General features: G+C 37.6%; 1 protein-coding gene and 1 long non-coding RNA gene across 3 annotated transcripts in view; one reads left to right on the forward strand and one right to left on the reverse strand.

Annotated features, from left to right (window-relative positions):
• The window catches only part of LOC309708416 (dolichyl-diphosphooligosaccharide--protein glycosyltransferase subunit TUSC3), a 106,469-nt gene that overhangs the window by 18,079 nt on the left and 72,873 nt on the right, over positions 1–15,517 (forward strand). Inside the window, exon 1 of one of the 2 annotated variants that reach the window (XM_082536444.1) lies at positions 8,104–8,150. The exons of the other annotated variant lie outside the window; for it this stretch is intronic. The gene's annotated coding sequence lies outside the window, so the exon portion shown is untranslated. Of the gene's footprint in view, positions 1–8,103; positions 8,151–15,517 lie in introns of those variants that run through there. 2 annotated transcript variants of the gene reach the window in all.
• The window catches only part of LOC309708430, a 235,350-nt gene that overhangs the window by 1,174 nt on the left and 218,659 nt on the right, over positions 1–15,517 (reverse strand). The window lies entirely within an intron of this gene.

The following is a 15,517-nucleotide window of genomic DNA, read 5'->3' on the forward strand; positions in this document are numbered from 1 at the left end:
CCATCCAATGTGGGTTAGTGTCAGACCAATAGCAGTGGTTTTGTTTGTTAACTTCACCATTCACATAAAAGTTTGCCTCATCACTGAACAAAATCTTCTGCGTGAACTGAGGGTCCTGTTCCAATTTTTGTTTTGCCCATTCTGCAAATTCTGTGCGCCGATCTGGGTCATCCTCGTTGAGATGCTGCAGTAGCTGGAGTTTGTAAGGGTGCCATTTGTGAGTAGCTAATATCCACCAAAGGGATGTTCGACTAATGCCACTCTCCAGTGACATGCAGCAAGTTCTACGCTGTGGGCTCTTGCTGAATGAAGCTAGGACAGCCACTGATGTTTCTTCATTAGTGACAGTTTTCTTGCGTTCACATTTCGGCAAATCCAACACTGAACCAGTTTCAGGAAACTTAGCAAGCAGTTTGCTGACTGTAACATGGGAGATGGGTGGTCTCGTAGGGTGTCATGCATTGAAATCTGCTGCAATGACCCGGTTACTGCGTTCACCAGATATCAACACAATTTCGATCCGCTCCTCACGTGTTAACCTCTTCGACATGTCAATGGCTGTGAACGAAGAGAAACTTGTAAATAACTCATAAAAGAATAAAGTTACGTTGAAACCAAGCACACCATTGTCACCCTGTACAATTAAAATGTTTGAACTGGAAAAAATATGGAATACTAATAAATATTGGACCACTCTTTTTTTTTCATTAATTAATTTTCTTTTACATTCCTCCACTTTGTGGAGGAATGGACCATCCACTTTACTATTCTGTTCAGATATGCATACTCAGAATGCTTATTTTTAGTTGGTCCTCTCTGTCATTTCTTTCTTGTGAAAATAAATGCATTTTTATGTTTTACAGGTCAAGAGAAATAAATATTGTATCCAATTGCCAGTTTTTCTTCTGTTGCCAATAAAACCCAAACCCAAAAAGGCATAATGGTGCCACATTTTGCACATAGAAATGTTTCATTGTACTTCCAGTTAATTCAAGGGTTATTTTGTTTGGATCTTGCTCATTAGCCATAGTTATCTGAATTATTGATGCACTAGTGTCAGGCCTGCTTTCGGAGTGACTGATGGCCCATGCTGCTATGTCATTTTCCACCCCTGTTATTTCTCCCTTTCTATCTCTGTTCTTCCCCCCCTTGAATTTCCAGCATGTGTATCTAATTTCTGAGTGGGAAAAAGATTTTCCACCCTTCCTCCCATTATCCACCCTCTTTCTGCTCTCTTGTCATGTCTCATGTTTTTTTTTTTTTCCAGTAATCACCCTTTTCTGCCCTGCCATGTAACATTTTCATAATTATGTTGTTAGAGATGAAATGGTATGAAAATTTTATTTGATGATTATTGTGACCAAAATGATCACAGTTATCATAATCATTGCACAACTAAAATATGTGGAAAATGTTCAAGAAGTACTGATGCACACAATGATTTATAATTAATTCTTCATACTGCATATAAAATGTGCAAAAATGCTGCTTTTGTAGGAAACCAAAAGTTTGGGTCGTCTTTTGACACATAAAAACATTTAAAACATTAACTAAAAGACATTCCTTTCCCGTTCTATAGGTTGCATTTAAGCAAATGAGATGACCTAGGCCCACTTTACAATATGGAGTCACAAGATGACGATGATACAATGAACGCAAAAACTGACAAATATTAACAGTCATTATTTGAGTCTACTTTTTCTGTTGAAGCTGTTTTTTTTTTTGTTTTTTTTTGTTTTTTTTTTTTAACCGACTTGAGTCTTACCGGCTTTTAAGGAACCCTGTATTTGTTTGGGTGACTCTGCAGCCTGTGACCATTTGCAGTCAGTGAACATAGTCTGCAGACACACAATGAGAAAAGTAACACTGAACTCTTACATTATTGACAAGCTTTTCACAAGTTAGATAGAGAAGCTACGATATTTCTGTCCTGCTATGAAAGTGTCTACATCATACACTGAACTAAAAGTTAATTTAGCCTGCATTCACTATAATGTGGAGGTTATGAAGAGATTTTGTATGTGTCTGTACACAGGGTGACCATTTTCTCTAAAGTTTCTTGGCACTCTTAAAATCCAAAGTAAGACCGAACTTTAGACTTAGTCCATTTCGACAGCTGCAAAGCCTTTAAAACACTTCTACTGCCTCCCGTGTTTTTATAGACTCAAAGCAACCTCATGATGCAGAATTTCTTTGTTTGTTAAACTGTAACAAAGACATTGCGGTGTGCCCACAAATTACACAAAAACGTGGTAGAAGGCATGTTTTTGTTTAATTAAATTACTATTTTGGTATAAACATAACCTTAGAGATTCACTTACTAAACAGAAAATCTACCTGCATTTGGTGCTTGGCTGTCACTTTTGAACCCTGATCCCTACACTTCTTCATTACTCATTATGGAAAATGCATTGTTGCCATATTGCTTTATATCTTTATATTTTATTTTTTCCTGTCAACTCTCTTCTCATTCCATCTTCCTTTAGAGCCCCCCCCCCCCCCCCCCCCAAAAAAAAAAAAACAAAAACAAAAAAAACCAACTTTATTCCTAAACTTCTGTCTCCCTGCTTCTGTTCCCTTTCTGCACACCCCACCACTGCATCATCCCACCACCACAGTGACAGGGCTTGCTACATAGCTGACATGAGGTGCCATATTATTCTACTGTGTATTATGTGTGTATGTTTGTCTCAGAGCGTGTTTGTGTGTCTGTCTGGCTTGGGGCTGATAAGACGTCGTGGTGTTATCCTCCCAGACAGACCTGTGTGACACTGATGTGTTCACAGGCCACATACGCACTCACACAGAAACATATTCAAGTCCATATTATATGGACTAACATATATACATGTGTACATTTCATTATGTACTGGATTGTTATACTGAATGCCTTTAGATGTATACATGTATGTATTTATTAATGTTAAATTTCACAGATAACTTGTTATTCTTTCTTATTTTTCTTTCTGCTTCAATGGATGAAAGCTAGTGTTAAAATGGGGCTAAAACTGTGTGTGTTCTTTTGTGTTCCTCTGCATGAAAAAGAGATTGTCATAAGTCTGCCATATTAAAAACACTTGTCATAAGCGGGTAAGTACAGATGTGTTAGGGCAGATAGTAGCTAGGAGAGACAGATTTTTTGTTTTGTTTTGTTTTTTGACCTGGGCACAATATTTAGTGTTAGTCCATGTTAGGGAAGGCTATACCAAGAAATTGAACAGGTAATGCGTTATTAAATTACGTTAACATTGCTTTTTGAAAGAATGTATTTGTCCAGAGGATGTCAGTAATTGCTGTCGTGTTTCTGGCTACTTCTCATTTGCTCAGTCAAATAGTCTTGGAGGCCTGTCATGCAGCTGGAAGAAGCTGTGTTGATGATTATGTTTGGGGTTTGATTTTCGTGATTATAATAGCAGAAAAAAACACCTAAAAGTACTGTGAGACTAATGTTAGAATCTGCTCATCTTTCTCCAGCTAAATATATTTACTAAAAATTTCAACTCTAAGACTCCGCAGTCCTAGAGATCAATTGGCGACTCCCTTCAACCACCGCTTTCTAAAAAAATTGGTAAATGCACTATATATTTTTTTTCTAGTACTTCACGAGTGCTTTCTGTCTAACAGGCACACACTTTCATACTTCAATGCACGCATCAGAGAGCAGCTTGGGATTCAGTATCTTGCCCAAGGATACTTCATGAGTATTCCCCAACCAGTTGTGACTGGTTATTGGCAGTTGCTGTAAAATTGACTGCTAAGCCCCAGTCACACAGGCCTAGAGACTGATCAGCAACCCCCTGGTAACTGCAGGTCATATTCCCCCAATTTGTTGGTAGGAGGTTGCTTGCTGTTGCTACATGAAATTTTTACAAAATGGTATCCATTGCTGCGCTGAAAGCATCACCGTCCTTGCAATCACTTTGGTCACCAGCAAACTGCTGCAGTGGTCCATAGTTTGACCATAGTTTGACTCAAAGATGTTAATGTTAAGTAGCAATGGTAGTGACATTCAAATTAATTGCATGCTGTGTGGTCAGGTGTTTGAACATGTTGGAGATATTTCCCCTCTTGTGTTCAGTGATGAGGTTATTACACAAAAAACTAATTATTACACATATTGCAGAGAAGTCTTTTCTTAAAAGTAATGCAGTATCTTACTTAATTACCCCCAGGAAAAAATAATTTGTTAAATAACTTTTCTTTCACGTTTCTGCATAAAATGACCCCAAAAGTATAGTCTAAAGTAATTACCATTTAACAATATAAACCTCGACTAGTCAACGATTAGTTGACTAGTCATGATTAAGTCAACTATCAAAATCGTCGATGACTAATTTAATAGTCGACGCATCGTTTGAAGATCCTGAAAGACGCAGGAATAAATAGTAGGATTTAAGAGTGTAATAATGGACTGAAACAGAGGATGGCAGCAATGCATCTACAAGGATGCCAGCTGCCGTTAAATACCAGAAAAGAAGTAGAAGCAGTCTGTGGTGTTGTAGCTATGTCCAAATTCAGGGGCCGCATCCTTCGAGGCCACATTTATAGGCCAACTACATCACAACAACGCAACAAATGTCCAAATTCGAAGACTCCTCCAAATGTGGCCAACAAATACGTACTCCTTTTCCCCAGATTTGAAGGATGGGTCGGGTGTATCCTTCGTGGCCCAACCTATCCCAGAATTCAGAGCACAACCCAGCCAGTTTCCAACAATGGCGGCAGCTGCTTAGTTTTAATATTACTCTTTTAAGATATTTTCAGGTGAGAATGTAGCTGTGTAAACTTCAAATATCTGCTCGATTTATCAAGGCATCACATATTTGCAAAAGTGCTCCGTTTTCGGAGACGTCTGTTACCCACCAGCCTGATAGCTGACTGGGAGGTCAAGGCTCACTAGAGCCGGCGAGAACAGCGCACTCCCATCCCACATCGTTTTCATGTGACGTTATTTTTGTGCCACTATTCTGAGCGCATGTAAAAAAAATTTGCAGGTGCAAGTGTCGCATTTTGAGGAAAAATTTATATTGAGCGAAGAAAGCTAAATTTGAGTGAACAGAATTGATTGCTGCGTGCAAAAAATTTATTTTAGTGTTCCAGCTGACCGGGTGGTCACTCGGGTTAAATGTAATATATAAGGCTGAACTGACAAAAAATCGGCCGACTACACCACCAGGTGTTATAGGAAAAACCATAAAGCCTTTGAACTAGAGCAGGGCGATATGGCCAAAAATATTTATCACGATATATATTTGAAAATTTGCGATAACGATATAACTGACGATATAATTGTGGCGAGACAAAATACAACTCCACAACATTACTAGCGCAAAAACACAACCTTCCATTTATTTTCACTTAAACAAGAAGCTGGTTTTTATGTACATTAAAGCTTTATAAAAATGTAACAGTGCAAATGCAAATTCCTTGCTGAAAGTTTAACCAAAAGGCATTTCCAGTAGAAATGGGCTGACATATCCTGAGCATAACCATGTATAATATCCACTGAAGTTAAAAAGAGGTGCTTTGCAACATTAAACTGCAGTGTGCAGTACGTATTTTTCGGACCACAAGGTGCACGGGATTATAAGGCACATTAAGTGAAACAAAGCAGTCAGATAAATCAAACTTTATTAAACTCATTCTTCTTGCTTCCTCCACTTCTGTACCATTGATTCATTAATGTTGAATTCTCTGGCAGCTTCTCTATTCCCATGTTGTTGCAGTATATTAATGACTGACCTCGTATTGTGGATGGATTATCTCAGTTGTTCTTCTGACTGAAGTTTGGTCCGTTTACAGCATCCTGCCATGCGATTGCATTTGTCTCTAACTATCAGAAACCTTAACGTTAACTTTTTTAAGTGGAAAAGTGTTAGTGTTCGTCCTCCAGCTTCACTGTTTATATTATGCTAACATAGCTGTGTTGCTAGCGATCACGTAGCACATCATTATATACCAGCTAGCCCAACTTCAGTAACCCTATAAACGTCACTGCTGTTTAGTTTCCTGTCTTCATTTATGTAGGAAGTGATAGCAGAGCTGTACGTTTGATTTTTTTCAGAAATCTCTGTCTCTCAGTCAGAACATGCTAGCGAAACTAGCGAGCTAACTTCCGCTAGCTTCCGCTAGCTTCCTGCTAACTTCTAACTCGTTAAATGTAATAAATTTTGTTTTCATGGATGCCTGGAAGTTAAACTTCATAGTTACACCTGGTAAAGCAGCAATGCTGATCGTTTTATTAAAGATGAAAGAATTTAGACAGTTTTTAACTCTCAGTGATGTTGCAGTGTTCATTTGACCTGAAGTATATGGAGTTTAGGACCCAGATTACTCCCAGATTTAAGAGCATCTTAGTCCGACAATAACGACGGCCGCTTGCATGTTCTGCAAAAAAATGTGCTTTGTCATGTATCTGACGGACAAACACCAAACCAGTTCCACATCACTGACGTTGCACCATTTTTACAAACCAATTCTGGTTCATTTGTTTCACTCAACAATCGGCCATGTGCGTATGAAAACAAAGGCACTGCGCATGCGCGTTTTACTCATATTCTATCGCGATATTTCTTTTTCCTATCGTTGCCTAACATTATACCGGTATTACCATGAACGGTATAATATGGCCCAGCCCTACTTTGAACTAAAACAAACGCTGTTGTGACAGTGATGTACACTGTCTTGTTGGTATATATGTATGATTTGTATCACCTTCATGTTTCCCTCTCACCACATATCCAAACTGATATCATGACCAGCAGCTTTTACAGCTGTGGCTCCAGCAAACAGCTGATACTAGAAACTAATATTAAATAAATTCTAACAACAGCTGATCAAGCTTAAACGTGCTGCTGTTGTTTACCGCAACATCTGCTGCTTTCCTCTTTCTGGCGCAAAGTGGGCGATAAACAAACAAGAGATGATCAGCTGATCATTGATCAGTTTCATGATTGAAGTAGCAACAGGAGAGGAAGGGGATGAGCATGAGAGAAGAAGAGGCAGCTGACAGCGTAAAGACAGAATAATTCCAGCTTTGTGTCTTTTTCATTCTAGCTGAAGTACGGGACGAATCGCGTTCCTTTTCCCCTCAATATTGTAATTGGTCCAGCCCGGAGTTGATCATGACCAATTGGCTAATCCACCACCTTTCATTGTTTATACCATTACAAAAACAAACAAACAAACATAAAAATGAAAAATCATTATTGGCTCATCGCGCAAATGCCCGGTATGCCCAATGGCCTGTCCAGCTATGCGGTCAGCTGGTGGGTAACAGGTATCTCCGAAAACGTTAGAGCACTTTTGCAAATATGTGATGTCTTGATAAATCGAGCAGACATTTGAAGTTTACACAGCAACATTCTTGCATGAAATTATCTTAAAAATTTATTTTGTGACCCAGAAAGACTAATATTTCAAACTCCACCACTCTGTGTTCCTTCGCTACTGCCTTGTTTGTTTTGGACGAAATGGATTCTGGGATATTGCATTTCATCATTTCGATCTGATTGGAGACCAAAACAGCCAATCAGATTTTTTTGCATCCAAGTCTGTGATTGGCTGGTTTTGTGGCACAAATATAACTGTGTACAGAAAGAGTTGAGCGCGCACGGGCAGAAATGTTGAGAGCGCAAGCAACACATTGCGAGCAAGCGCAAATGCAAAAACTGAGCGAGAGGGGCTGCTATTGTGTGTGTGTGTGTGTGTGTGTGTGTGTGTGTATGGATAATAGCAAACACTAAAATACATTTTTTGCACGCAGCAAGTCAGTCAAATTTAGCTTTTCTTCGCTCAAAATAAATTTTTCCTCAAAAGTTTTTACATGCGCTCAGAATAGTGGTACAAAAATAACGCCATATTTTCAGACCTCCCGCGGTCTTTTGCTACTCAGGTTAAATATGATATATAAGTCACTTAGATAACTTAAAAATGTTATTGTTTGGATTTTTTCAGTGTTTTATCTGTTCCTGAGTTAATCAGTTTGGCTGAGATTAAAGTTATAGTTTCACACAGCTGAATAAACGTCAAAGAGAAAACTGATTAAAAAGAAGTGTGAGATTGTAGAGAATTTACTCCTGTGTCCTGTTATATTTTAGGGAGCAAAGAACAGACGGCTGAGTTTATTAAACTCCAAATCTGCAAAAAGTGTAAGTTTATCATCTTGTCTTTATTTTTAGTTAGCACATACCTTAAACACTTCAAGCTGTAAGCTAATGATAGTTATATAAAAGCAGATGCAGCGAAATACTACAAAAGTAATTGGATTGAGCTTCACACTGAAAATGGGTAATGACCCAAAGCATGCTGCAAAGCAACCAAAGTATATCTCAAGTAAGTAAACTGGATATTCATCAGTGCCCAAGTTGGTAACCTGGTCTCAACCCAATAGAGCATGCTTTTCAGTTACTGAAGTCAGAGAGACCCACAAACAAGCAGCATGAGAAGGTGGCTGTACTAAAGAGCTGACAAAGGGAAGCAACATTTTTTTACACTTAGTATTTAAACTTTTGAGGATATGAGAATGGGGAACTGTGAAATGAGTATATAGAAATGATTATGATTTTAAAAAGTTAATTCAGTGTGGTTGTTTAACTCTTTTAATTAAAGTGCTCTTGAAACATCTTGAATGTTTAATTTTAAATCCATTGTGGATGGATTTTGGATGGATTTTAAATCTACAGGCAAAATGACATGGGTGTTGTCCAAATAATTACGGAGCCAACTGTGACACAATGAACCAAATCAGTTTAGATTAAAGCTGAATGCCAAATGTTATTGTCAGACCTCCATCTATTTCTCCCTTTCACTACTATGAGTTTACTAATTTTGGAAACTCTTGCTCTTGACCCTATTGGAGTTCTAGACAGGATGAAGTGTCATCAATTTTAGAGTTTTTACTTAAGACAGTTATCTGGGAAAACTAAAGTGAAGTCACATTGCTTCATTTAAGTCATATGAATCTAATAACACCACTGTCTTATTTGAGCAGTAAAAACCTAAAACTATTACATACATGGTACATAAAAACTAAGAATCATACATAATGTATATCATTTAAATACAATAACAACATGATCAAAACACAGGACACTGCTGGTGACAAATACGTGATCTCACACCTAAGGATGGGAATTGATATGAATTTAGCGATTCTGATTCATTTAAAGCGCCTTGAGGCAACTTTTGTTGTGATTTGGCGCTAGAGCTGGGCGATAGAACGATAACGATATGTATCGCGATATAACTTTTACTCGATAGAGAAATTAAGCTATCGCGATAGACCTCGCCGCTCTTGTCCTCTAAAAAAAAAAATTTAAAAAAAAAAAAAAAAAGGTCAGCCAATCCAAATTCAGTAGCGCAGAGCCGAACCAATCACAGCCGCAGCGTCACGTCGCGTGACTTGTTACGTACAGCACAAGTGCCAAGCCGCACGTGTGTTTGTTTGGGAAGCAGCCAGCGCATAATGGAGGAAATGAGTGTGCCGACTAGAAAAATCAACCGAGCGTGACCGAAGAGAAAACAGATGATGGTTCCAATGCCGAAGAGATTGTCGAACGGAAGAGCCATAGAAGTTCCGTAGTGTGAAGGTATTTCGGCTATTTCAAGTCTGACAAAAAACAGAGTAGCGTGCACTGTAAATTGTGCCGAAAGCAAGTCTGGAAATACAATAAACTGGTGCATGCGTCACACTGTGCGCCACGTTATTGTTTCGGTGAAATGAATTTCTACAATACTGTTACTGTTAATTCTACTCTCTGCAGTGTTTAAATGCTTACATATACACACAGTTACTGTCCCTCCACACATACGACTCGGTTCTGCTTCTATGCCCCAGCTTTGTTTACTTTTTCCCACCGAGGCTTCTAGACTTCTGATTGGCCAACATTTCTGCACGGCTAGGAATCTAGCGCCACCTGCTGCTTTGGCATGTTCATAGCAGCGTTTTCCTTCATTTCTGCCTTTATGTGTGGACGGGATTATTTTTTAAAACGAAAACGGAAAATCTCCGTTTTCAAAAATACCCGTGTACGTGTGGACGTAGCCTCAGTCTCTGACTAGAAGCGCTAATTCGTCATTTGGCTTTTGTCAGACTAAAGTAACTGTTAAAACTGTTTGAAAAGCTCAGCTATACAACAAGGAGAGATTGAGAATTTCCTTTTAGTTCTCAGTTTATTTGATATTGACAAAAGTTAGTCAGTTTTGTCTATTCTTCTGTAAAACAAACTAAGATTTATTTTTAGAATTAATATTTTGTTTCTAAGTGGAATTGACAATTTAGTCTGTTTCGTTTGTTCTATTTTGAAACTTAAACGCTTTAGCGGCTGCCTTTTGTGTAGTTTGCAATATTTGCCTTTATTTATCTGAAAAAGTCTCATGTTCCTTAAGTACATCTACCCTGTTGAACTTATTATGGGAAATAAATATTTAAAAACAAGCTGCTGATTATTTCACATTTTACTTGTGAGCAACGGCACATTTAAATCTTACAAATATAGTTATTTGGCTTATATCGTGATAGATATCGTTATCGCCTGAAATGAAAAAAACATATCGTGATATGAAAAAATCTCATATCGCCCAGCTCTATTTGGCGCTACATAAATAAAATTGAATTGAAACTGAATTGAATTGATTGCAGTGCTAATATCACTTATCTATTTGAATCCTTATCAGTTCTCATTGATTTCTCATTGGCTCAGCTTTGGGAGTCACCAGTGACATAAGTTACTTACTCCCAGAGCAAGCAATTTGTTACACTACTTGTTACATTGCTTTCTCTGTAAAATGACCTAACGCATTGTCATAATTACCATTAAACAATAGAGAACTATAGGATAAAATCCCACAGACCAACACAAATCCCTATCCTAATGAGGACCCACATATGATCTTATTCCTAATATTTGGGTATGAAGAGAAAGCTGACTGGACAAGGCAGCTTTGAAAATTGGCACAAAGAGATTTGAAAGCGATTGCCATAGTGATTATATTTTAAGTGATTATATTTTAGAAACATGAACAGGTAGAAACAGAGGGTGAAACCTGCCTGTTCTGGGTCAGGGAACTGTGCTGGGGTCAGCATTCACTCAACTGTAACAACACTTTGAGTTCTTGGCTAGCTTAGCATTAGCATGCTATCTGTGCAGATGCTTGCAAAGAGCTGACATTCTGTTAAAAGTATAATGAGGTTGTTTCTGTCCTGGATGCAGTTTGCACTTTACCATTGCACTTTTGTGCAAAAAAAATAAATAAATAAAAGAATACAAGTAATGTTTATATCCACGTTGCACACTGTGTCACTATTTTCCTCCTCTGGCACACAAACTGAAATCAGCTGATTGCAGCGCAAGTGCAAGTAGAACTGATCAGCAGAACTGATAGGCAAGCAGACTAACAATTTCAAGTAATTGAACTGGGTTCCCAATTCCCATCTCTAGTCATGTCACGCTTTTATTTATTTTAAGTTTTTGATTCCTATGTTGACAAAAACAACAACAAGTTAACAGAAGCCTATGCTGAAATGCAGTAAAACTTTCACAAAGACTCTCTTGACTGGAAAAAAAAAAAAAAAAAACTGTACTATGACTGACAGATCATGTCTAACAAGGAGCTTGATTTACGATGATTGCAGTTCTTATTTTAGCTGAGCAACTCGTGGTCACGTATTATCCATACTGTTATTGAACAGCCAATTAGTCTCGCTTGATGAGCTCAGACCGTTATCTGTTTAGCACTAGTTCACCATTTCCCAACTGACACCACTTTGCAGTTGGCTATAAGACAGCTGGGCTATGAGAAATAACATTACTGCAGTTGCTCTAAGTTCTGCATTCTGAACAATTGAACAAGGGCTTAAGCTTTTAATGCATGGGTTTTATTTCCAGGCAGTAAAATAAAAAGGTTCTGGACAGCAGTTTCTCTGCATTGGCTTTATGCTGGCTCATTCTGAAATGGCCTCTTTAGCCTGTTTGCCACCCCACTCTGGTGTATGTGCTTCATTAAACTAAGGTTAAACATAAAAAATAAAAAAAAGTTGCCATCATTAGATAAGATGTTTGCTCACAGGTTATGTTGCTCAGTCTTGTCTCTTTGCTTACTCTTAGCTTGCTTAGAAAAGCAATGCTAAATCCACTGAGTAACCCATCATATTAGAAGATTCTTTATATAATCCTGATTTATGTTAAACTATTAGTTGAAAATATTTTTTAGTATTGTTTTTTTCCACAGTATGCACAACAGTTTCCTTTGCAGTGTATTTTGTTTGAATATGGTAGTAATACATTAGAACAAAACAAATTGTTGTCTGACATTCAGTCTCTCTTGGATTCATTTGAGCAGAGATGTAGTGACTTTCAGTAGCCTGTTATTTGATTGAAATTTTAAATGATTGTTATCCAAGTGATATTATCCATGTTGAAGTTTAAAAACTGCTTGAGAAGAATGGAGGAAGAAAGTACGCAGACCAGACAAAATGTAAGGAAACTGAATTGTAGAGCATAGACAGTAGATTTGAAGAAAGTTCAAATTTCTAATTGATCTAGGTGTACTTGCGATATTCTTTGGAGGTTTTTCATAGAATTATTGTTGAAAGCTGTGAGAATGAGTGAAACTGCTTACCAAGGCGTGAATGTATATCAAATGTGAATGAGGCTTATTAGGAGTATGTCTTTACTAATACTAGGAATAGATTTTAAAGGCTAATGAAGTAGCAAAATAGGCCAGTCATACTTTTTAAAAATATGTGTGTTGTGCACTTGGCCCTGACTGAGCCTATTAAAAACTTTTTTTTTTTTTTCGCCTGTCCCATTTGGTTCTTTAGCCATCAGAATTGTTGTCTGAAGACCAACAAGGATACCCAATGGATTTACTTTGCCAAATGGATCATCGTGGCATTGCCGTATTGGTCCATTTGGTCGATCTTTGTTTTTATTATTTATTATATTTTATTTCCAGATGTTACAGACGGGACAGACATGAGTGAGAGATAGGAAAGGGAGAAAGGAAAGGGAGAAAGGAAAGGGAGAAAGAAAGAGGAAGGAAAGGAAAAACAGAAGGGGAGAGGGACAGTGAGAAAGGGGGGAGAAAAAAAATAAAAATCTCCTGGATCACCTGTTGAGAAAAGAATAGAAAACAAGCAAAAAAAGACAAAAAAAAAAAGAAACAAAGCAACATACTAAACACAACACCATCGCATTAATCTAGCTAAGTGTAAACAGCAGTAAATACTAAATATTCAATGTTGTTGTGCAGCACGCAGGACAGATGTGCTTCGAGGTAGCAGCCAAGAAAGGTGTAATTTGGGTCTACGAGCAGTGAACACCCGTGTGCATACCTGTGTGGATCAGCGCGCTTGTATTCCAAAGGTTTCTCCATGTAACGATCTGCTAGGGAGTGTGGGGGGGCCACAGCCCCGTCCTCCAGGGTGTGAAGCAGGTATGGAGGAGATCAAAACTCCAGACATCCAGAGGCCCCCAGAACACAAGAAACCATGGAAGACCAACAGAGGGGCAGCCGCGCCACTGTTCCAGTAAGAGCTGAGGAGAGTCCCAGATGAGGGTTCACTCAGCAGCCGCGGAGCAGAAGCCAGGGGGAGTCTATTAAAGCCTATTAAAAACTATTGATGTATATCTCAGACAGGTGTATCAATTTAAACTGAGACCCCCCCCCCCCAAAAAAAAAGAACCTTCATTTTTTTGTTGTTAGACAGGACAAGGAATGTGTTTACCTTTTTCTTTCTCACCTAATTGAAGTGTGCTGAAGTGTATCTGAACTGAATTACTTGTAACCATAGATCTTGTGCTGTTGGAACGCACTGAATGGTTAATTAAGGGATGAAACAAAATAAATGGCTTTCAGAATAATTATTTTAAAATATTCATGATTTAGTGTCCAATAGTGTCCAAAAAAAAAAAAAATGTAATAGTAAATGGTCGATGGTGCTGTAAATTTCTTGAATATGGTCTGTTATCATATTAAGAAGAGATTTTGTGGCAGAATGCATTTATAAATAAGTGTCATTTCTGATTACATCCTTCTTTTAACATTTTTTTTTAAACGTATGGCCATGAACCAGGCTTTGTTTGATTTTTGAATCAAATATGTAAATATGTTTGAGTCCAGAGTACTTTATTGGCATGGCATTTTCAAGAACTGACTGACTACATATACACCCTTCAGATTTACACATTTCTCTAACATGCTCCTGTCACTCTTTAGATCTCATCTCTTTATTTTTTGTATAGTTTTAGTGCGTCAAATGGCAAATTCTTTATCTTTACATACTCATTTTTACACAATAGCCTTTCACACCATTTGACTAAAGTCCTTGAGTCTTCTGCTTTCTTATTTTTCCTCTGATTTTCCTGTAAGATGGATTAAGAAAGATGGGGGTTGTAGATCAAGCTGTACCACCATATTGCTTCTGTGCTTAATAAAACCACAATACCACCCACAACTGAATTGTGCTTCTAAAATCACAGAGCACACTGTAAAGATTGGCCCTTTCTTTGTTCCTCTTTTAAAAGTTTCAATTACACACTCAAATTGTGTGTGAAATACTAAATGAATGCTGCACATATTGCACATATTGCCACAGTAACAGTGTAACGCATACATTTTTGTTTGTTTGTTTTGTCTTTTGCTCACTTCAAATTGTGAGGCACATTTCAAGTAGAGAAATTACTCAACTTAACTTAACTCATTAAAAAAGCCAATCTAACATTCGCTTCGTTTCTGTTCAAATTTAAAGGAACAGCTAACACATCTTTAGGGCTCCACTTAGGTATTCTTGTTAAGAATAAAATGATTTTGAAATGGTTTTGAAATACAGTGCTGTGCAAAGGTTTTGAGCCACCCCTGAATTATTATTTTTTCCTTCCAAGGAGCCAGACTTTCTTGTAAATGTTTTACAGTAGTCTTGAGGAGTAGTTCTCCAGTAGTTGTCTTTGGACGTTGGCTCAATTGTCACTTATTTTTAGTCCAGTCCTTATTCCTGAACCTTTTCAGAGGGTTATTTATAATAAAATCAGATTTATAAAGGTCAGTTTTATAATAAACTCTGTTAATAACACATTGAAATATTACAAAATTAAAGGTCATAAAACGAAATCTTATGAAATTGTTTGCAATGTGTTAGTTTTTTTTCCCCCTTGGTTTCTCTTTTTGAGGATATTTCAATGTGTCTTTGGTCTCGAACAAACTGTTATTTCTCGTCATTCCCCCCAAAAAATGTATTGCTGGCTAGTAATATATCACAATTTAAAAGTTTACCATGTGCAACCGTAAATAATTTGGCCTACAATGCTGCCTTGTATTCCTTCAACTATGTGTGGGAAGGAAAATAATGTGATGTCTAGTAAGATATTCAGTTCAATTCATTCTTATTTATATATTCATTCAATGCTGTCTGGAAAGCATCTGATTACCAACTTCTTAATTTTTCAGCGTGATAATGATCCCTAACACCAATGAAAACACATTCTAACACCTTAGTGAAGTCCTGGGAGCTGGGACT

This window comes from Aulonocara stuartgranti (genome assembly GCF_965226115.1).
Source record: "Aulonocara stuartgranti genome assembly, chromosome: 6".
Taxonomy (NCBI): domain Eukaryota; kingdom Metazoa; phylum Chordata; class Actinopteri; order Cichliformes; family Cichlidae; genus Aulonocara; species Aulonocara stuartgranti.